At 55.9% G+C, this 22,329-nt stretch overlaps 1 protein-coding gene across 5 annotated transcripts in view; it reads left to right on the forward strand.

The window, feature by feature from the left end:
- Positions 1–22,329, forward strand: part of BCOR (BCL6 corepressor) — an 84,417-nt gene that overhangs the window by 20,098 nt on the left and 41,990 nt on the right. For 2 of the 5 annotated variants that reach the window (XM_081043290.1, XM_081043293.1), the window contains exon 1: positions 20,476–20,731. The exons of 1 other annotated variant lie outside the window; for it this stretch is intronic. The gene's annotated coding sequence lies outside the window, so the exon portion shown is untranslated. Of the gene's footprint in view, positions 1–20,475; positions 20,732–22,329 lie in introns of those variants that run through there. 2 more of the 5 variants (XM_081043292.1, XM_081043294.1) reach the window with 1 other exon arrangement.

Consider the following 22,329-nt stretch of genomic DNA (forward strand, 5'->3'; position numbering starts at 1 on the left):
TCTCAGAGACCTCTCCTTATTACCCCTGAATCCTACGAACTTCTCCCCACCCCCTGCCCTCCTGATGCCCCTTACCTGCTTCCATTCTTCTTTCCATGGTACATATCACTATCTACCTGCCGAGGTAACTTTATGACCTATTACCTTTCTTGTTTATCATCTGTCTGTCTCTCTCCTGCTGCAATATAAAGGCCTTGGGGGCACGCTCCGTTCTGTTCCCCAGGGTGCACCGAGGGCCTGGAAGGGTGCCTGGCACCTAATAGCAGTCGATCTTTGCAGGGGTAGTTGCTGCTGTGCGGGAAATGGACTACAGAGGGGCAGGAGTGGATGGAGGGGTACCAGTTTGGAAGTCAAGGCCACCATGGCTTAAGCAAGAGGGAGAGGTTATGCTAGGCAGGCAATGGAGACAAGGGAATGCATGACTCCTGGAGCTGCATAGAGGAAAGAAAACAGGATTTGGGAATGGGTCAGGTTGGAGGGGTGAGGTGGTCAGAGAGGTCAAAGGTGACCCCCAGGTTTCTGAATGGTATTTTATACATAACTGCATACCGTGTTTCCCCGAAAATAAGACCTAGCCAGACCATCAGCTCTAATGCGTCTTTTGGAGCAAAAATTAATATAAGACCCGGTATTGTATATTATATTATATCACATTATATTATATTATTGTGTAAGATCGGGTCTTATATTAATTTTTGCTCCAAAAGACGCATTAGAGCTGATGGTCTGGCTAGGTCTTATTTTCGGGGAAACACGGTGTACAGCTTGATGAATTTTTACAAACTGAGCCTACCCATGCAGCCAGAATCTAGATCAAGATGCAGAGTATTCCCAGCCTCCCAGAAGTCCCTGGTGTGCCTCCTTCCAAGGGGTATGCCCCACCCTGTTGTCCCCCTTCCTCCACAGCGGCCCCTCTACTGACTTCTGACACCTCACATTGGCTTTGCCCATTTTAAAACTCAATGTAAATGGAATCAACTTGTGCATTGTTTTTCACTTACTAGATCACCGGTTTATTATAAAAGGATATGACTCAGGAAGAGCCAGATGGAAGAGATGCATAGGGCAAGGTGTGGGGAAAGGGTGAGGAGCTTCCATGCCCTCGCCAGGACTGCCATTCTCCCCAAATCTCCAACCTGGAAGCTCCTCTTGTACATGTTTTTTGAGGCGGCCTTCCTCTGTGTAATTTCATTGGTGGAATGTGTCCATGTTCTGGCATGTGCTTGCATTTGGAAACTATCTTCCCAGCAGCCTCCCATTTGAGGTAAGGGATAAGGACTAAGCCTCCAGAGCTCTTCTGGCTGGTGGAATTCTTCAGGAAAAATCTGGAGAAGCCCTAGTAGAAGGCAGTAGAGGACCAATGGAGTCTTTGGGTTGGGGGTAGGATAATGTAGGTATTTGAAGCTGATTATATGCTAAGCATTATGTTGGGTGCTGCAAGGGGAAAAAAATGTGGCAGATGTGGTTAGGAGATAAGGAGAAGGGAAGGTGAGACTGGATCAAGAGAGTTGAGCCAGGTTATAAGAGGGTGTTGAACTGCAAGAGGAGGAAAGAAAGTAACTCACACCTGAGGGAGGGAGAGAGAGAAGGTGTGCAGGGGCATGACTCCCTGCCTCCCAAACAGCTACCCCTCTGCTCTCCTGGAAGATTGGAAGGAGTGGGGGTCCTTGCCTTGGGGGAAGAGGCAATTCAGTTTCCATTCTCCCAGTGTCTGGGAAGATTTCTCTATCTATCTATCTATCTATCTATGGGGGAGGGGTGCAAAGGAGGGAGGGAGAGAGCATTTGCTTCCTGGGAACCCATTTCTCTAACAGTAATTCCTATGGGGCCTCATGCCAGATGGGCTGTGCTGGCTTGCACCTGTGTGATGGTGAGAGTGAAAGAGAGGGAGAAGGGGGCCTCAGAGATTGGGAGAGACATTTGAGAATTTCAGAATGCAAAGTCCAGAGAGGGTGAGTGACTTGCCCAAGGTCACACACTGCAGGAGCCAGCGTTACAAACCAGATCGCTTGTCCCCTCCAGCGTTCTTTCCATTACTATGTACCACCCCCTCACTTTACAAAGAGCCTAGTGTTGCCACCAAAAGAGCTGAATTACCTCATTTTTGAAAGGCGTTATGAATTCAGTTCTATTATGTGGAGTGGGGCATGTTGTGAGTAGGCATGACATTGTAATTCATGTCCCACTTCTTCCATTTCTCTTTGCTGGGTTTTGTGTACCATTGGAAGCAGCCTTAAATCATTATGGGAACAAAGTAGGGAGAAAAATAATAATATATAATTACAAATGAGGAATAGACCATGGAATAGATCCTATTAATTGCCTTCCGTGCAATCCTTATTTTTGGTATTTGCAGACTAATTAAAAGATCACGCTTCCATTGATGGAGATGGTGGGTTAGCACCGAACCCTAAACAGTCACATCCCCTACTGCAGGAATGGCCTGGTGCCACCTGCCGCCTGTGATGCTTTCGGAGGAACACCAAGGGCTGTGCTCCAGTCTGAGTATTTCCTCTCTTTTGAGGAGAAACTCTGGCAACGGCTGTAAAATAAACTCCAGAGCAAGGAAGAAGCTGAAGAGAGGAAATACTCAGCTGTGCATTAATCATAGTCGTCAGGCCTAGAGCAGAGGACAGAGGCTGGTTCGAGGAAAGACAGAACCTAAATTATCTTGGAGATTGATCTTCCCTCCTCCGCACTCCCTGTGCCAGCAAGCAGGTCAGAAAGGTCCCTGCGCAGCCAGTGGCATTGAACGGATGAGGGCGTCCACCGACTGACCAGCATGCTTTGTCAAAGAGAGCAGGACAGGGATGTCCACCCTCTGTCGTGGGGATCATACCAGAGCTTCCACTTGCCCAGAATGGGCTGTATCTTGGGAAGCTACCGAAGAGACCTGTGGGACAAATTCACTGCTGTCATGTCCTCAGGGGACATCACTTGTATGCCAGGATGCAGTGAAGGCCATTTCCTCCGGATCCGAATAAAGCACCCAATTACAATGAGCCTGTGAATTGGCAGAGTCATGAAGCTGACCACAGTTGTCTGGAAAGTCTGAAAGACTTCTGTAGATAAATGTTTGGGCTCTAGGAATCGGGCAATGAGTGTCCAGGCAAGAAGGCAAGTTAATTATCCTCCAAGCCTCAGTTTCCTCCTCTGTGAGACGGAGACAATAAGAGTACCTTTATTATGGGGTCATTTTCTATATGAAATGAAATTATTAATACTTATAAAGTGTTTAGAACTGTGCCTGGCTGATAAAGCCCTTATTAATTCTAGCTATTGTTCTTCAAAGAGCTGCAAAAAGCTAGTGACCCTCTACTCCCCCCATCTCAAGAGCTGTTCAGCTTCAGAAAGTCAGTGTGGTGGGTTCTTCCCATAGTATCTCTTCCCTGCTCTAGCTCTCCCCGTGGTAAGAGCATAGTAACCTTTATCAAAGCTCGAAAGCAAGGAAAAACGTTGCCCAGAAGTGTGAAAGGGCAGGTGGTTTATATTCTTGCCAAAGGCTGAGCCATAATTTAGTATTGGTGGAGGTGCAGAACTTTCCAAACAGAGCTAGAGAATCAACATGTTCTGGGGAGGAAGTCCTCCCCTTGAACTTGGCCCCACACTTTTTCAAAGCTTAACTGGGAGGAAGGCAACTCTTCATTCAGATGATAAATTCTTAAGTTCCCATGGTGAACACAACAGATCAGTTGAGACCTGCTACCAGAAAGAAACAAACTCCTTTTTCGATAGTTACTGCAGTTGGTGAGTTGCCAGGACAATCCTGGAGGGACATGATTCGAGAAGCTCTGTAGGATCTGATCCCAGAAATAGTTTAAGGTTTGGGGGAACAGTGCATGTGTGTGGGAGGCAAACAATATACTTGACTGGAAAGAGCCCAGGTTTGGAGTCAGAATCTCTATAGCCAAACTCGGCTAGATTACATATGTATTTTAGGAGGGCAATTGTAAGAGCTTCAGTTTTCTCAACTATAAAATGTGAATTATAATACCTTACCTATAGGGTGATTTGGGGGCTTATGTGAGGTAACTTGAAAATGGACAAAATAAAGTAACTGAAAAGAGCAAAGGCCCTCAATAAACAGTAGCTATTTTTCTCATGTAGGAATTATTCGTTGAAAGACTTGCTCTGCTATCAAATGCTTCATAGTGACACAGTTGCTGTTACAAGTCAAATGTCATAGAATTGAGAGAACTCCAACTGTCCAAGGTTAACTGTGGCCAGAACCCACTCTTCTGGTTTTAAGTGGTCTCCAGAAGAAAGACGGTCTCACTCCTTTGCCACCAAGTAAGGACCAAATAGTTGGCAAAAGGCAGGTACTCTAGGTTCTGGTTTTAGCTCTGTCTTGCTCTTGGCTAGGATGTCCCTCTCATCTCCTGGGGATGATATTCTGTGGCACTTAGCAAGGATAGGATGTCCAAGGCCTCCCCCCCAACATACACATCCAGGAACCTTGGCTTCTCTGACAAAGCCCTGTATACATGCGTCCCACTCTTCGATGGGCCTCCTTGGACCTCCTCAGATGATAGTGGCACCCAGCTTCATACTTTCCTTTCCTAATTTCTTCTGCTTCGGTCCTCACCAGAACTACAGAGCCCAGGCACTCCCCTTTTCCTTTAGCACACACCCATAATTGTCTTGCTGTCTTGAACTTGATTTCTTCTCTGGCCATGGTATAGAATGTTGATTCAGTTAGCAAAAATGTATTCAGCATTCATTCATTCATTTATTGTTTATCAAATATTTTAAAAAATTTTTTTATTGAGGAATATTGGGGAACAGTGTGTTTCTCCAGGACCTATCACCTCCAAGTTGTTGTCCTTCAATCTAGTTGTGGAGGGCGCAGCTCAGCTCCCAGTCGCCGTTTTCAATCTTAGGTGCAGGGGGCGCAGCCCACCATCCCATGTGGGAATTGAACCTGCAACCTTGTTGTTAAGAGCTCGCTCTAACCAACTGAGCCACCCGGCTGCCCCTCCTTTTTTTTTTTTTTTTTTTTTTAGCAGCTGTATGTGTCAGGTACCATGCTAGGCAGTATGGGATACAGCCACGAACATTATATTTATTCATGTTCATTGCTTAGTTCACAGCGATGATATACCGTGTTCGAGATGACAGGCCAGGGAGGGACACTGAGAGCCTATTAAGGAGCTGACAACAGGCCTGTAGGCTAGCCCTCAGAGGGTGAGGTAGACAGTGGCCAGCCATGAAGTGGCAAGGATGGCAAACCTTGTTAAGGAGTTTGAGTTTTGTTGCAAGTGCAGTGGGAACTAGTGGGGTAGTGTCCTGTGACATGTTTTCCAAAGACCTTTCTAGCTGCCATGTTGGAATGGGATGGGTTGGAATGGGGTGAGCATAACAGCACAGGGACCAGAAAGGATAATAATCCTGTATACTAATCCAGGCAAGAGAAGATGGTGGTCGGGCCTCAGGGGGATGTGGGAGAATGAGAAGGAGTAGGTTTATTGCATAGAACATTTGGAAGTAGAATGAGTTAGCCTCGCCATTGGACTGGAGGAAGGTGAGGTGCCAGATGGAGACAGGTCAAGAATGACTCCCCGGCTGTCAGGATTCTGCTTTAAATGGCTGAGACATTTTCTCTGACAGGGAAGGGAGCTGGGACGAAGGGCAGGTTCCAAAGGAAGAGCTCTTCTCTTTCTTTGTTTGTGTGGTTTTTTGTGGAGGGCGCAGCTCCCAGTGGCTCATGGTGGGGGGGACCTAACCGGCAACCTTAGTGTTATTAGCACCACGCTCTAACCAACTGAGCCAACCGGCCACCCGGACTTCCCTTTTGAAGGGTCAGTTTGTCCTGCTTTTGACTGTTTCCCCAGGGCCTGGCATTTAGTAAATACCCCACATATTTGTACATGAACTCATTCTTTTAGGAATTCAATTTTAGGGATGCTCTGTGGCAGTGAAGCAGTGTGGCTAAGACTATGGCTTTGGAGCTACCGTGTTTCCCTGAAAATAAGACCTAACTGGAAAATAAATCCTAGTGCTTTTCAGGATGACGTCCCCTGAACATAAGCCCTCATGCGTCTTTTGGAGCAAAAATTAATACAAGACCCGGTCTTATTTTCGGGGAAACACGGTAGGCCTGCCAGGTTTGAATCCTAGCTCCACCATTTTCTGAGTGACTTTGGAATGTTCCGTAACCTCTCTGTCTCAATTTCCTCACCTGTAAAATGTAGATAATAATTCTACCTTCCTTATAGGGTTATTGTAAGGATTAATAGTTAATTATAGTGCTTAGAAGAGTGCTGCCAGCACTCTGCAAACGTTAGCTATTATTATGAAAGTGGACACAGATTGCCAAGTTGAGATGTCAGGTCTGCAGTTTGATATGGGGGTCTGGAACTGGAAAAAAAATTAAGCGTCATCATCAAATAGGTGGGATTTAAAGCCAGGGGCCTGGAGGAGATTGAGGGGAGGAGATGAGGATGCAAGTCCAAGGCCACTAGGAGAGCACAGAGAAGAACGTAGAAAGAGGCTCAGATGGAGGATGCAAACCATGTGTGTGCAGCATCTGGGAAGCCAAGAGCAGCTCAAGGGGGGCGTGGCCAGGGGGTGTTGGTGCTTCCAAGACTAAAAGACTAAAAACCACCCCCCCACCACCACTTATGGCAACAAGAAGTGATTGGGGATCTTGAGCGCTTTCTTCAGAATGGCTGGGGAGGATGGAGGTGTGGGTTGAAGTGTGATAATGTATCTATCTATACAGTGGAATTCCAGGAGCCTTGGCACAAACAAGGCCCATCTCCATGTGCTGATAGAAAATGATCTGTAAGATGTAGCAATATGTTTCAGAGGTGAGATACAGAAAAGCTTGTGCAGTGAGTTCGCATTTCTGAAAGTAAAAGGGAGGATGTGCATACACAAAGAAAGTGGTGGTGCTGGGGGGTGCTCCCCAGCAGTGTAGAAGATGTTTAATGCACATACAAATAAACGTGTGTCTACATTCTCCCCTATTTTGTTTTTACATAAACTGTAACACACCCAAACTGTAACAGACTATACATACCGGTTCATTCTGCGCCTTATGTCTTTCCCTTAATAATAATAGAGCTTAGGGGTCAATCACAGAGCAGATCTTTATTTTTCAAATAGCTACAGAATATTCCATTATGCTTCCAATTTTCTGCTGTTGCAAAGCTGCATTTATCCCAATATCTTAGAATAACTTCAAAACTAGCTGAATTTTAGAGTGCACACAGGTAAGGAAATGGAGGTGCCACATGGATGTAGACGCCTCTTTCCAGAAGTACAGATATGCAGGGGAGCAGACAAATAGGGAGCTGGGGAAGGAGATGTGCGGTCAAGGAAGGGCATTCTAAAGATGGGAGATTCGAGGGAATGAATACACAGGGTAATTCAGTAATTCAGCCAGGAAGAGCCTCTACATGATATTTTAGCAGATGTAGGAAAAAGACAAAATGGATTGAGGCCGTGCTGGGTGCTGTGGGAATACCAGGATGGACGATGAACACAGGCCTTCAGCAAGGTTCCACTCCAGCAGGGAAGCTATAATGTTTCACAAATCAGTGGCAATACTGTTAGAAAGTGGTTGATACTGTTACTGAGGTAGAAAGATCTACAAACTTCCCATTGGGGTGCTTGCTGGTGGAGTTCGCTCACATTTCCACTGGTTCCTTGGGTTCTCGATCCAATCGCTGGGGGAGAGAATGACACTTTGCCTGAAATGTGTATCTTTTCCCAACGGGATTAAATGACATGCGTGCCCTGGAAGGCTAAAAAAAAAAAAAAATCGGAAATAAGTAAAAATCCTAAGAATTTAAATCCCTCATGGCTTCGCTTCTGGTCTTGTAAACTGTATATTTAATTAAAGGTACTCCACTGTCTTTTTTTTTTTTTAACTATTGAAGAGCCATTTAAACGTCAACATAAGTGATTCCCTCCCAAATAGTGCTGTTTATACATTACTTCCCCTAATAGACCATAATGATTCATAAGGAGGCATTTTGCGCCTCTAAATTGTAGGCCTATTGAAATATAAATTAAGATGATAAATAATTTGACCTTACCTGAGAGTACTGAGTATTTACATGTGTCAAATATGAAATTACCCTGGATATCAGGGTCCCTAAAAGGCAGCCTTCCACCCCTGGCTTAATTCAATAAATAAAACGGTTTAGAAATTTCCTTTAGAGTGTGGAGGAAAGACAAGGGGTATACACAAAAGAACGGGCCCGGGCACCGGCCATCCCCGCCCTGCCTACTTCCCATTAGGCTGCGGGGGACGCTGACCTCTCTCCCGGGAAGTGACAGGCGGGTGCGAGCAGCCCCGGTGCGCCCCCGGAGCTCTCCCCCCAACTCCTCCCGCAACGCGGCTGGAGTTTCTAAACATGGAGTTTTCACGGGAACTTTGCCAGGCCGAGTTCGCAGCCCTCCCGGGTGCCCGCAGCGGGATTCGCCAAGTTGCCGGCGTCGCGCGGCCTCCGCCCCTCCTCCCCCCACAGGCAGCCTCTGACCTGGCGGCCTCCTGCAGCTCTGCAAAGCCGCTCTGCCGGATTCTGCACCCTAGAGAGCGCGGAGCCTCCCGCGTTCAGCACCCCCGCCCGACCCCAGAGGGTGGCAGCTGGGCGCCCTCAGCCGGCCCGAGCCAAGCCGGCCCGCGGGGCCTGTTTGTTTGCCGCCGCCGGCGCTCGGAGACCGGGGCTCGGCGAGCTCCCCACTCCCGGGGCCGGGACCGAGACGCGGGGGTCGCCGAGGAGGAGGAGGGGCGAAGGCAGCGGCCAGCCCAGGCTGGGTGTGTAGGCTGCTGGCGCTGGGTTTTTGTTTTGTTTTGAAGCTGGGTGTGGGGGAGGGGCAGCACCTTGTCAATGAGAAATTTCCTGTTCGCAAGACTATTCTGCTTGCAGAGTTTCTGTCCTGCCCTTGAACTGACAAGTAGATCTCGGCAGCACCGGCCTCCAACAGTCCAGCCGGGCGCGCACGGGGGTGGGAGCGGGGTCACCCGCGCCGCGACGCCCAGGCCCGGGGAGCCCGGCTAAGCGGGGCCGACGCCTGCTCTCTCGGTTCCCGGGCGCACTCGTGAGCGCCGAGCAGAGCGGTGACTAATCTGCGGCTCCGGGCTTCTTGGCGCGCAGCCCGGGCTCGCCTTCCGCCCCTCGTCCCTCCCCCTCTGCTGTCTTCTCGGCCCCGCAGCGCCTAGCTCCGCCGAGAGAATCGCGCGGGCCAGCGCTGCCGCCGCCGCGTACCAGTGTGGGAAGCGGGTCGAGGCGGGCGGCTCCGAGTTGTCTCTCCAGTCAGCCTTCTTAGACCCAGGCCCAAGTGTGCATGTGTGTTTCCTTCCCCGTAAGCACTTTAATCTGCGCTTCCTCTGCGCTGCGGAGGAGCCAGGACGAACCAGTATTTTTAACCCCCTGCGTGCCGCCCCACGGTGGGCTCCGTGGGGAGGGCGGCGTTGGAAGACTGGTCGACACGGGGGCGATCAGTTAGGTTTGGCAAGCCGGAGTCCGTTGGAGCCCGACCGGATCCGAGGAGCTTGCCCTAGCGCGGCAGGCTCTCCCGGGGAGAGCAGGCCGCGAGGCCCGGGGCGTCTCGTTAATGTTCAAGCCCGCCCCGGGGCCGCGCAGTAACTCGACCTGCCCGGCGAGGCGAGGTGCGGGCTTGAAAGGCCGGGCAGGCGAAGACTTCTGGAGGGGTTCGGGAGGCCCCGGGGGGATCGGCCTTCACGCACCCTGTCCACTGGTGCGTGAACCGCTCCCATCCCCGGGAGGGGGCCTGGCACCCGCCCCGCAGTCTCGCTTCTGGCCACGGCTCCCTCCCCTGGCCTGGTCTCGCTGGGGAGTTAATGATTGATTTACTGGCTCCGCACGGCCGGCGCCCTCCCAGCTATTTGTCCAAGCTGAGGAGTTGCTGGCGAGCGGCGCAAAGGCCGGGAGAGCGGGGGTCGCGGGAACGAGAGGCCACTTGATCAGCCCCCCACTGAGCGGCTCTACCCTTGTCCTGGGCGAACCCGCTGGAGGCCCGGGCTGGGCGAAGGGAGCATTGGGAAGCGCCACACGTAAACGGGTTGGCAGCTGGTGATTAGGCCGCCCGGTTTTATGAGTCATAATGGGCCGCCCGCCTGGCCCTCAACCTGCTCGCAGTGGACCCGGCGCTCCGGGGTCCACGGGGTTGACTGTTCCGCGCTGCGCAGAAGGTGATGCTCTGGGGGGGCCCGGGCCGCCGAAGGCGTTGCGCAGGATTTCCTCATTTCTCGCAGAAGGCAACACAAACACCCTAAATCAAACCGCTCCGACAGCCGAGGGCTCCACACAGACACATCAATAAGGATTTTCGCCTCCCGCGTTCGAACGCACTGAAACACTTGTCCTATTTTTATGCAAATGACACCACACAAATAGATCTCGCAGGCCTGGGAGTGGGGCGAGAGGAGGAGGGGCGCCGCCGCCCCAGCCTGGGGGCTGCCAGGGGGGAGGGAGTCCCAAGCCTGCACCCTGGGGCCTGAGCCAGCTCGGGCGCAGCGGGGGCTGGTACTGGCCAGGCGGCCCGCCCCGCGTGCGGTGGCTCCCTGCCAGCGCCAAGTCGGCCGCGTCCCCAGGCTGCCTGCAGAGGCGGATTAGGGAAGGAGCGAAGCGAGCCTGTGACTAATCGCGGGGCCTCGGACTGGAGCACCAAGGCCATGTGCGACTGACAGGATCGACACTCGCAGAGGACACGGCGACGCCTCGCTTAATTGCAGGCTTAAAAAATTGCCGCCTGAGCAGTTCAGGTGCGGGAGCCACGGCGTGCGCTCTGAACTGGGGAGCGCGCCAGGGGGGACCTGCGTTCCCGCTCCGGAGAGGGAGATTTGGCGTCTCCTGGATTCAGGGACCTGTCCCTCCTGTCCTACACTCTGCAGGAGTGTTGCTGAGCAGGCCAGTAGAGTACGGTCCAGCTCCCAGGCCTAGGATTCTGACCCTTTCCCCATGGAGCCCCCGGTCGCACTTTCTCGCCTTAGATCCTATAAAGGAGGCTGTGCAGTTGGGAGTGAGAGATTGTAACAAACTCTGAATATAAAAACCACACACGAACCACTTCTCTTCTCCACCGGCTGATACAAAGCCCGGAATGACCAAGGGGAGAGGTAAGTCAGGACTGCCAGGAGCCAGGTCACCACCAAGTGCCCAAAACTTTGGGCTCACAGACATGCACCCTGGGCTCTTCACCCCTGGTTACAGCCCCTCTGGCCCAGACCTTCTTGAAGCGCTCAGGCCTCGGGGGAGAAGGGGGAAGCGTCGATAGGCCGCCTGACGCGCGCGCGCCTGTGCGCGCGCGCGTGTGTAGTGTTAGGCGGGGTGGCGGGGAACCCAGTGAGAGAAGTTTCCACCACGCTCTGGTCGGTTGCTGCCAAAATCCCCGGGCCCCTCCCCGCCCGCACCGCCTTCCGTTGCCACCACAAGTTTGATTTAACGAGAGCTTGGGACAAAAGCAAACGTTTTCTATAGATCCCGAAAACAAAGGCGAAAGACGCGCGGGGCCGCGGAGGAGCGGCTGCTAGCGTAATGGTGCCGGGGCCGACAGCAGAGCATTAGAACTGCAAAAGCCGCGCGGGCGGGAGGAAGTGCGAGGCGGGAGGCGGGAGCGCGGGGAGCGCGGGGAGGGCGGACGGGGGAGGGGCGCTGCGCCATGTTTCCGTGTCACCCGCCGAGTCGCCGGCGCTGGGCTCGGCGGCCGACTCCCGCCTGCCTCCGTAACAGCAGAAAGCGTGCGATTAGCAGCCAGCCAGACAGGCGGGGACTCCGGGCCCGCGGGGCCGCCGCACACGCCGCCCGCGGCCGGGGCCCGCGCCCCCCCCACCCGCCCGCCGGGTAATCATCCTCCTCGCTGCAGCGCTGTGTGCACTCTCATTAGAGCAGGGAGGCTTTTCTCTGCGCACTCGCTCGGCTCCCGCTGGCAAAACAACGCCTTCCCCGGCCGGGCCCTGGGCCAGGACTGCTGGGGAGGACCGGACGGGGGAGGGGGTGGTGAAGCAGGGCGAGCAGCGCAGGTCATTTGGGCCGCCCGATCTCCTCGGACCACGGAGGAGATGGGGAGAGTCCTTCGGCCCTCCCCACGTGGGGTGGCAAAGCCCGAACCCCGTACCAGACCTTTCGTGGGGGAGGGGAGTTGCCGGTGCCGCCATGACCTATTCGTCCCCAGCCCGAGGCTAGAGTGGGGGCCATGGGGAGATGAGTGTGTCTGGTTTAGAGAGCGGGGGAGGACACCGGGAAGGCTCCCAAAACAGGTTTTGCCCCATCTGTCTTGCGAACGACCTCTTAAGGCCAGGAGCCCCATCCCACGGGAGGTGACCGTTCAACCCTCAGGAGACCCCAGTTCCTAGGATTCAGGCTTGATCGCACAGAAGGGGTGAGAGATGGGGGCGGCCGAGGAGGGGCTACTCCTAACCCTGAGCTTCGGAGCCCCATTTTCTCCTCCGCGATCTCTACACACTACAGTAGGCTGCCTCTCCCGGCACCACGCGCCCAGCTGCAGGGCCCGGGAGCAGGTGTTCCTGCCCGGCCGGAGTGGCGGCTCCGCGCCCCTCCCGTCCCAGCTGCGGGGCCGGTGGGGTGGGGGGGCGCTTATGGCGGTTGGTGTAGAGGGAGGTCTGACTGGAGCACGAGAAGGGTCCTGAGGGCTTTAATGGGGATGCCCCAGGGCGAGTGCGGCCGCTGGGGCCAGGAGGGATCGAGGATGAAGTGCGGCCGGCCCACGTCAGGAACAGCCCTGGGGGCCAACGGACGCCGCTCTGGGTGGCGCAAGGGCTTCCGGTCCCGGTGACTGCGGCGGCGGCGAGGCGGCTGGGAAGTTCCCGGGGCGGCCGCGAGGAGCACCCTCCCCTGGCTGCCGCCGCCTCGCAGCTTTCGGAGCGGCGCCCTAGGAGCCTCTCCGAGTCTGGCAGCGCCAATCTGGGCTGACGCGAGGCTGGGGGCTGCGAGGTGGTCCCAGCCCAGCCCCCAGCGGGGAGGAGGAGGCCGGGGCCAGAGACCCCGCGGGAGCTGCGGCGCTCCTCCCTGCCCCTCCCCTCGCCGCCGCCGCTGATATGGCGGGCACGTGAAGCGCAGCTCGGCGTCTCGGCGCCAGCCAGGGAGCGGCCTGCCCCGCCGGCTCAGCTTACCCGCGGGCCCAGGAACGCGGAACCGAGCCCGGCCGGGCCCCGCAGAGCCCGCGCCCCCGCCCCACTCCCAGCTCGCTGCGGCCCCGCACCCCCTCTGCGCCCTGTCTTGGGGCCGCGCCAGACGACTCGCCCGAGGGGAACTCAGGCTGACTAATGGGTCGCTTGTGGGCCTTACGTGAGGCCCGGCTGTCAGCGGATGCCCGCTAGCTCGGCGCCTACGCCGCGGTCTGGCTCTTCGGGGAAGGGCGAGAGGAGGGGTTTCCCCGCTCGGCGGTTTCTGCTCCCCGGGGACAATCCGGCCGGCCGAGGCTGGCCTCGAGCTTTAGATTGTGCAGCCCGGCCCAGAGGGGGCAAACTCAGTGTGTGCCCGGCGCCAAGGTGCGAACCTGTGATGGGGGATGAGATGGGAGCTTTGGAGCACTGAGCCGGAGGTGCGCGCAGAGGCTCATCAACTTGGTCTGGGGCGCCCGCCTTGATGTTAGCGATCGGGGCCAGCCTCTGTTGCTTGGGGTAATTTACTGGCCGCCCTGCGGGCTTGGAGTTCAATACCGAAACCTCCCTCAATACAAACTCACCCGGAAACCCCTTCGTGAGATTTTTGTGCGGAAAAAGGATTTTTATAAAACTCCCCGAGAGTCCAGTTCGGCTAAGTTAGCAGGTTCTGGAACGTGTGATGCCTTCTCCTTCCTTTCTAGGGGCCTGTAAAAATCAGTTTCTTATTATTTCTCATTAACAACCACTTCTTGTTGACATAGTTATAGGACTCTCCCAAATATAACTACCTGTTTAGTTTCAACACACGAGCGCGATGGTGAAACACAAACACCTAAGAGTAGGAAAACCCGGCTGCGAGCTTGGGGCTGGATGCAGGATAAATCCTCATCACGCATCCCTGGTTTTATTCAGCCTAATTACACTAGTAATCCTGCCCCCCACGAGAAAGCCTAAAACCCTGGAGTCGAGGTGCGACTTTTCCTGGAGAGCCCCGCCAATGGGAGGAGGGCTGCAGGCGTAGAGGTGGGTTTTAAATGTCACTTCCAAATGAAAATGCTTCCCTTCAGCCTTTTTCTTTTTTTGATGCAGTTTTTGAAAGGAGCATTTTGGCGAGATAAGAAGTGACCGATCAAAATCGCTGAGGGGAGGTTGTAAGCAGCCGCTTTGCCCCAGCTTAACGTTATCTTATCTTTCGCACTTGCATGGCGGAAAAAAAAATTGGCTTATCTTCATCCCCACCCCCTTCTCGCCTTAATTGCTAAAAAACACTGGTGTGTTAAACCGGGAGGAAGGAGGTCTCTAGATCGTCAGTGGAAAAGGAAGATTCAAAAATGTGGGCGCCTGACGGAAGCAAGGGTGGCAGGATTTATTCTTTTCCCCAGGCCTTTCCTAGTACATCGTAGAGGAGCCAGTCCGGGGTGGAAGGCTCGATGGCCAGATTGGGGGGGGGGAATTCTGGGGGTAGCCTTGGGTCCTGTGGCTTCCTTAGGCCACGCTTTCTCGCGCTGCGTTTCCCAACCTCCTCCCCTTCTCCTCTCGAAAGCTGGCGGTGGGTTTCGGTTTGAGGCCTCTCACTCTGCCTTCATCTTCCCTCACACATACATCCTCCTTTTGGGGAGAGAGATGCAAGACTGGGAGGCATAGCCTGCTGGAAATCATTAAAATATATGCGAGTGTCTGCAAACACACTTTTAAATCATGGCGTTTCCCCTCCACGCTGGTATATTTAAACTCCAGAGCGAGCTGGATCTCCTCCCTCTCAGTCGTTTGTCTGTGTCACCGACAGGCCGCTAATGGCCGGGCTTCCAGGCGCTGTGCATTATGCATTAGCCTCCTCCCTCCGCCGCACACAGAAGGTTCTGTCAGGTCTCGCAACACAAACCACCCCGCGTGCCCCCACCCTCCGCACTCGCGGCCAGTGGCTGCGCGGCTGCTAACGCACTGGAGACACAGGGATGGGGAAGCATCATGGGGGGAGGCGAAGGCAGAGCAGAGTAGTCTCAGGGGGAATGGGAGCCGGTAAAAGTGCCGCGATTAGGCCGCTTGGATTCCTCACCCTTGCACCAGCCCCCAGCTTTGCTCCTGGCTGCGACCTTCCTGAGACACAACCACCCCGCGCCACTCACCTCTGTGCCTGACTTGGTGGGGACCTCAGAGGTATTTAGAGACAGATCAGCGCAGCGTTTCCATTTGCTAGGCCGTACTCCCTTCCTGCCCCGAGCGAGGAGTTAGCAGGGCCTTCTAGATGCCTTCAGCCCCGCGGGTGGTGCGCCTCCGCAGGGGTCCCGCGGAAATGGAGGAATTAAACGGGATCCAAAATGACTGGGACCGAAGGCCGGCGTGCTGGGTCCGCGGCCGAGTAGTTCGATGGTTCTTGGCCCCTCCCCGCCGTTTCCCCCCACTGTCCAAGGGCGGGTAAAATAGGAGCTGGGGGCGCCTTGCTAAATAAGCAGCCAAAGCGGGACGCGGCGGCCGGGTTTATCTGCAGAAGCGCGGCGGCTTCGAGGGCTCTTAAGCTGGTACCAGGTGGAGTGCAAGACCGGACCTCCCCGAAGCCGTCTGCATTTATGCTTATTCCGCTGAAACCCATCTACCCAGCGGGCCCCTCAGTGTAAACAGCAAGCAGTTCACCCACTGGTCTCTGGGTTTGGGGAGCTCAGAGCTTGACACTAATGGAGCCCAGACCAGAAATTCCGAGAGGCAGTTGCTGCTACCACGTTGGGCCTGACTTTTGGACCCTCCTACCCAAATAGCCCAATAACCCTTCAAAAGCTAGGCAGAAAGAGCGGCCACATTCAAGCTGGCCATCCCTAAATCTAGAGGTCTCCTGCCATGGAAGGCAGCTACGCTGAAATGTCCCGGATAACTGAAATTCCTATGACAAGGATGCCGTATGTTTGGAGCGTGGGCCAGCTGCTCTTTTAAGGACCACTGGGTAAGCCCTGAGTTCTTTTACAAAGTGACCAGAGAAGATTGTTAGTGTGGGTGTTTGTGTGTTTCTTAAAATAGTTAACATTAATAGGCTGGCTCACAGTATGTAAAGTAAAAATACATTATCTGTAATCGCCCAACTCCCATCTATTCCAATAACCAGTGTCATAAATGAAAAAACAGCCTCTGAAGGGCACCATTGGGGGCCTACAGAGCTTTATCATTTAGATCCTACACATATGTTACAAACAACCGCCCCCCCCCCCACACACACACATAATGTTGGGATTCCAGGGTCCCCCAAACACTAGGTAAGGTCCTCACCATGGGATGCATGGCCATTTCCCTAGGCCTGGACAGTGATTCAAAGTGTGGAAAGAGGCCTTGGCAGGCCTTGCACAGTCAGCCTGGCCTGAAAAGGGCGGCCAGGCTTCAGGCCTGCTCCCTGAAGTGCCTACCTGCTTGTCCAGTTGCAGAGCCTGGATAGAATCTGTAGCAGGAGAGTGCCTGAGAGCCTGAGGTTGAGCCCTAAGTTATAACCTGGTAGACCCTTCCAAGGGGACCAGAGGTGGGTGGGGGAAGGGTGGCCCACCACCGCTTAATTCAAGTACCTTTCCTTTCGGAGCCTATTTCTTTATTTCTCTACTGTCTGTGCGGCCTCCGGTTCCTTGCTGGTACTCGCTGGCTCTCTCCGCCTCCTCTGCTTTCATTGAAATCCTCCCCTTGCTGAGTGCCTGGTATGGCAGCCTGACCCCCAGGTCAGCTCCCGTGGGGCTCATAGGAGAGCTGGGAAGGAGGGAGCAGGGTAAGGCCCTGGCTGCCAGAACATGCTGCAGGCTCCTCAGTGTCCCAATTTCCCAGAGCCCCTTCCTGAGTGGGACCTAAGACGGGACTGCCCTTCATGAGAGTTCTGCTTCTCCCTGGAACAATTCCAACTAACTGGACCAATAGGTATAAACCACCTCCCTTCTCCTCTCCCCCTCTGTCTTGGAGCACCTCAGGGAAAATCTCACATTTTAATTCCCAGTGAGTCATGAGCACCCCCCCCACACACACACACACATACTCATGCCTCTTAGGACTCCCTTAATAAGATATTTTTAAAATCCCACAGAGTTGGAAAATGTGTCCCTCGGAGATGGAAGAGAAACCCCTTAATCCCACCAGCCTGTACGAATATACCTTGGAGGCGAGACTCCTTAAAAAAGTGTGTGAATGCTGCAAATTACGTCAAAGGCAAATTTACTGGCCTGTTTGTCTCCAGCATCAAATTTCTCCCACAGTCAGCCCTCTTCTAGGCCCCTTCGCATTTACAGTGTGCCCCCTCCCTATTCATTTTAACCTTAGGACTTTTAAAGTTAGACAAACTGGCCCCTTTGTCAGCAGCCCCGGGAGGCCACAGGACTCCAAGAGACTGCAGGCTCCGAGCTCTCGCTTGGTTCCGGGATTTTTCCAAAAGTTTTGTATGGTTATATGCAACTCTTAACTCCAGGAAAACCCTGTTCCTGTGGGGAGAGTTGGGGAGGCATGGGAAGGGGAGAAAAGGTGGCCGGGCACAGGTCCAGGGTCTCTGTGGCAGCCTAACGAAGCCGGAAGAGCCTGGCACGGCTCCTCACTCGCCCAGGCCAGCTCTCCCGAGCGGCTCACAGTGGCACAGGGGCCTTCTTGCCTGGAACCACATTCAAGAGAGTTTCCCCACAAATACCAAACTTCAGCCTTCCCGGTTATTTTAGATTTGTTTTGAATAAAAGGAGTCGCTTCAAAAAGAAATGCTGCTACAACACATAACCAAAGGCCTTTTCTCCAGCTGCGTCTGTAACTCGCATGCGTTCAGTCTAATAACTTTTAATGTCTGGCCCTAAAATGTCTTTATAAAAAATAGCTTTACAGCATAATAGTCCAGGTGTCTTTCTGCTTGTTACCGGAGATTAAAAAAATGTGTGGGTTAGCTTTCAGAGACATCCACCTCCAGAAGGACGGGAAGGAAAAGGCGTGCATTCCATCATGCAGGCGCGGGTCCTGCAAGTGGTGGTGGCCCAGCAGGGCTGGGCACTGCTCGCACGCGCACTTGCCTGCCTGCCTGTCTTTTGCATCAGTTGTTATAAGCAGCTCTGGAGCATAAAGATTTAATTCTGCTCAAAGTTTCAGGTTTCAAACGGTAGAGATGTTTCACTTCTGCTTTGAAAGGGGCTGTTTTTATAACTATGTGCTGAGAACTAAAACAGAATAAATAAAATCGCACCTAACGCCAGTACTGCAGCCAGTGTTAAGTCTAATTTTTAAAAGGGATCAGCTAGCTAGGGCTGTCTTGGCCTTGACCTTGACTTAGTAATCAACTTGAGATGCTTTTGATTATTTTTGGCATGGAGACACTCCAGGATATTTTAAAACTTTCCGTGTGGATTTACAAGCCACCTCCATTTCGGATTGATGTTCTCATCGAGCCTGCACCATCTTGTTCTTAGGCAGAAAGAGACTCCCCATCCCCAGCTGAAAAGACCCTAGCCAGGAGCCTGATGGGGTCACCTTTTGCCGCGACGTCCGGGTCCGCCGTTTGGGTGCGGTTAGGCCGGAACACTCCTCCCCCACTCCCACCCCTTCCCGCCAGCTTCTAGAACTGGGCCTTCTCGGCTCTCCCCAGAGGCTCTGCGCTCCGGGGAGGCCGGAACCTCGCCTCTCTGCTCCCCCTCCCGCCTGCCTGCCCCTGTCCTCCCCCCGCGCCCAGCGCCGCGCCGGGTGCGCTGGAGAAGCTCAATACGTGTCAATTGAATTAACTGCTGCGGGCGCGGGCTGTACGATCAGCACGACGTTACCAAGTGGAAATTTATGGGGCGAATGGTGTAAGCCAAAAGTTGCTCCAGGTCAAGGAAAATAAAACGCGGGAGATAATCTCCCGAGGCGGAGGTTAGGGGCCAGGAGAGACCCTCCAGCCATCTGAGGTGCACACTGTGAAATGCCCGCGAACCAGCAGACACTCGGGCAGATCTCCGCTCCCCTACCGTCCCAACCCCTCCACCCCCGCCTCCTCGGGCCCCAAGGGCTGCCTCTTCCACCCCCACCCCCGCCTTTCCAAACAATTCCCATACAATTGAAACGTCCGGGGAACTCGGGTACGGAGTTCGGGCGGAACGGCCACTGGTGCCCGTGGCGGTGTTTTCAGGTAGCTCTTGACGCCGAAATGGGAGAAAGGGCTCCTCCGGGAGGAAGGGGCGCCCCAGGCAGGGAGTGGGCGCCAGCGGGCTCTCTCCAGACTGTGCTTGGTCTCGGAAGGGACGCGCGGCCGGGAGAGCGCAGCGCTGGTGGCGAGAGGAGGCAGAGGCGGCTGCCACTGGGGTTTGACAGCTTTGGCTGAGCAGAGTGCGAGGCGCTTTATGGTAATTGCGGTCCTCCACTGGCCTTCTGGGTAGCGAGGGGAGTCTCGGCGCGCGGCTGGGAGAGCCACCCCCACCGCCCCCCATCTCCTGGGCTCGGGATCTTCGGGCCAGCCTCGCCGCCGCCGCCGCCCGAGTCGGTTTGGGGCTCGCCCGGGACGCGCGCCCGGACCGGGTGTGCGCAGCCAACTCGGTTCGAGCGGGGGCGGAGAGGGCCAGGGGCTTGGGAGCCACCACCCAAGTGGTCCAGGGTTCGGACCCCGAGAGGCGAAACGCGCCAGGCCGGGAATCGGTGACGTCTGGGGCAACTCAGGAAAACCTTTCCTGAGGAATCACCCCTCCGAAAGCCGACAGCCTAGGCGCCGCAGCGGAGGGTGAGCGGAGGCTGGGGGAGCTCAAACTTGCGAGAGCTGGAGGAGGCGGCGGGCGGGCGGCTGTCGCCCGAGCGCTGCGCCTGAGGGGGGAGGGGAGGCGGCTGCTGGGAGGGAGGGAGAAAGGGCGGGCGGAGGGAGGAGGAGGAGGAAGAGGAGGGAACGGGGAGGGGGGACGCGTTGGGATCGCGGCGTGCGGCGGCAGTCGGAGCCCCGGCTCCCAGCGGCAAGGTGAGGCAAAGCTACGCTCCTGGTTGAACGCCGGCCGAGCTCAGCGGCTGCGGAGGAGACGCGCCGGAGCCCAGACCGCGACCGAGAGCGGGAGCGAGGCGGGCGGCGGCGGCGGAGGGGGAGCCCGTGAGCCGCCGGGCGGGGAGCCCAAGCCGCGCTGTCGCCGCGCAGGGACGACTTGGCCAACACACACACACACTCTCACACACACACTCACACACACCCAGCCCGAGCGGGCGCTCGCGGCGATCCATCAACATGGCGCTGGGGCTCCTGCCCGAGCGCGGGCGGCAGCAGCACTGGCGCGGGAGCTGCTGAGCCCGGCCGAGCCCGGCTTAGCTGCGGGAGCCCGGAGGATCGCTGGGGGCCGTCGCCACCTGCCCAGAGGCTTTGAGCCCGCCCCGCCCCGCCCCCACCCCGCTCAGAGCCCACCCCTCCGCGGGGCCGACCCCGAGGGCAGCCGGCTGGCAGCAGACGGCGAGGGAGGCGAGCGAGCGAGGCGCCGCGAGCAGGCTGCGAGCAGCCGGGGACGGCAAACTTTGCTGCTCGCCCCGCTTCCCCGGCCCGGCTCCTTCTCCGCTCGGTACTGTAGCCACCCCACTTTCTCCCCACCTCGCACACCTACCCAGCCGCCCCTGGCTCCTTGCCGCCTCGACTCTGCTCGGGGGGGTAAACTTCAAAGCGCCGGATCGCGGGCTCTCTGCTCACTCCCTGGCCAGGGATTTCAGGTCAGTGCCCGGAACACCTTTCCCCGGGGAGGGCGGGAGGGCGGGCACGTCGCGGGCTGCAGTCGGCCCCCTTCCGCGGGTCCCCCACCCGCCGCCGGCTGCTCCTCCGACTCGCGCGTACCCCACGAAGCTTTCGCCTTGCATTTCCCTTTAGCTGCTGTGCTCGCTTTCGTTTTTATTTCTTAGGTCTAAGTTATTAAAAATGCAGCCAAGTTAAGCGTCCCCGCGTGGGCACCAGGTTAGGGGCGCGGCGGGGGGCCTGCCGCCTCCCGGGGGGCCGGGAAGAGAGCAGGGAGTTCGGCGAGTGGAAGTTTGCAGCCTGTATGTCTGCGTGCGCGGGAGCGCGGTCGCCGCTGAGTGCTGCGAATTGGGCGCGGGAGGGAGGGGGGAGAGCTGGGCTGGAAACTGGGAAGCTCGGCTCAGCGTTAGCTCGCGAGCAGGAAGGGGAGGGCGGCGGGCACCCGTCTGCTTTCTTTTTCGACTCGGGAAAGAACTGTAAAAATCCCCAGCCGCTGCCGCTTCGTCTCGCCTCTCCGGGGGCCGCTCGTTCCTCCTAGTGGAACGCGGCGTGTGCGGGCGCCCCCGCCGAGCCGAACTCGACCTGCCGCCACCGCCGCTTAACTCGAGAGGGGAGTCCCGGGTGTTTTTGGGTTTTTTTGTTGTTGTTTTTTTGGTTTGCTGAAAAACGCAAATCACGTGGATTTAAAAAAAGAAAAAACTACTAGGAAATCGACCAGAGCGAGGGGTTCCGACTCGGCCAGTCCACCCGCCCGCCAGGTCAGATGCTTTGTTTTGTAAATGTTTTTGTAAAATCTCTATTCGCGACCCCCTTACACCTTCTCTCCGCTGCGGGGTAGGTTTTAAGTTCTGAGCCCCGGGGGTTGGGGGTAGGATGTGCGGGGGCGGTGGAGGGGAGGGAGAACAGGGCGGTGGGGGGGGGCGAGACCTGAGCCCTCCGCTGGGCCGTGGGGATGGTGGGAAGCCCAGTAGAGCATGTGCGAGTCTGTGGCCGAAGGAAGTTGGTCCCACTTCGAGGGCGTGCGGCGCTGAGGCGGATGGCGAAGAGGAACTTGCGCACCCAAGCGCGATCCTCCGCCGCGGTGGGGAGGGCGAGGCGCCGCGGGGCCCGCGCTGGGAGCAGGCAGGCGGCTGCGCTGCAGAGCCTCCGCCAACTCGGGGGCTCCGGGCGGCGGCGACGTGCGCCTGCTGTTTACGAAGCAAGCCCTGGGGCGCCGTGTGAGGAGCCGGGCGGCTCGCGGCACGCGGGGTGCCGGCGGGCTTCCCGGCGGCTCGCGCACTCGAGTGGGCACATCCCCGGGTCCCCGAGACCGCGGAGTCTGGTCGCGTGTAGGCCGAAGCCGGGCGAGGCTTAATTTGCTGTTAATGAATCTTTTCCAGAAAGTCCGTGATCTCCAGTTAGAGGCTGTGAGAGTGCCTGCGCGCGAGGGCGCGCACTGTCGGCGTCTGAAGGGTGGGGGGTTGGGGGAATTGCAGAGCGAAGGAAGGGGGAGGGTTATGTGTATTTAAAAACAAACCTTAAAAAGAAACCAGCGCTCTTCAAATAGGTATTCGCACAGCCTCGCTGTGTCTAGACTAGA

The sequence above is a fragment of the Rhinolophus hipposideros genome, assembly GCF_964194185.1.
Source record: "Rhinolophus hipposideros genome assembly, chromosome: X".
NCBI lineage: Eukaryota > Metazoa > Chordata > Mammalia > Chiroptera > Rhinolophidae > Rhinolophus > Rhinolophus hipposideros.